The sequence below is a fragment of the Hipposideros armiger genome, unplaced genomic scaffold (genome assembly GCF_001890085.2).
Source record: "Hipposideros armiger isolate ML-2016 unplaced genomic scaffold, ASM189008v1 scaffold_369, whole genome shotgun sequence".
NCBI lineage: Eukaryota > Metazoa > Chordata > Mammalia > Chiroptera > Hipposideridae > Hipposideros > Hipposideros armiger.
In genome coordinates this window covers 1,531,221-1,532,247 of record NW_017731719.1, presented here as the reverse complement: position 1 = coordinate 1,532,247, position 1,027 = coordinate 1,531,221, and positions in this window count along the sequence as shown.

The following is a 1,027-nucleotide window of genomic DNA, read 5'->3' as shown; positions in this document are numbered from 1 at the left end:
AGCCAAATCTAGTCTGCAATGATGTAACTTTCTTTCCAAACTGCCCGTAATGCGTGTGGTTTGGTCAGGTTGACCCTCAGATAACATGGAACTTGGCTGCCCCATGGCATAGCACAGTGTTTCATTTCCTTTCCAATTTTTCTTGGCTACATGGCTTGTGATACAGTGGGGGGGCCTGTAATACTTCCACATTTCTTGTTCAAATTGTGAATCGATTTTGATAACCAAGCCAGATTTTGAGGCTTTTGGCTACATTTGTTTCAAGAAATATGGTAGTTCAGGTACTCTGCAGTAACTATTTCTAATACTAGTTAACTATGTAGTTCTAGAATGATTTGGCTCAAAATCAGTAACATTCCCATAATGAACAGTATTTGAGTGAAAACAGAAGTTACCACACAAAAAGTACAGCTGTCAGGAAATACCAGATTTCAGTCATGTCATATGAATCCAGCTTCATGTTGTGTTGGAGTCACAAAATTGCCTAGAAGACCACACATATTAGGGCACGTTAAATAGTTGGCAGAAATATTTGGAACCTAGGTTTAAACACAAATTTAAAAAGCTAATGAAATGAGGAAAAGGCATTTGATAAAATTCAACAATCATTTATAAATAAATATTCTTAGCAAAATAAGACGAGAGCTTTTTAAACCTCAAAAAGGGCAAAGACAAAAATAAAGAACCTACAGCTAACATTATACTTAATGAAGAGCTACCGAAAACCTCTGTCTAAGGGAAGAAACAAGACAAGAACATCTGCTTTCATCACTTTTATTCAACATTGTGCTGGAGGTCCTAGCCACTGTAATAAGGCAAGAAAGAGAAACAAAGGTATAAAGATTGGAAAGAAATAAAACTGTCCTTAGATAAAAATGACATGATTGTATACACAGAAAATCCTAAGGAATCTTCAAAATAACAGCTAGAAATAAAAACAAGAGGTTTTTTTAAATCAAATTTGCAGGGTATAGGTCAAGATATGTAAATCAATTTTATTTTTATATAATAATAACAAACAATTTTA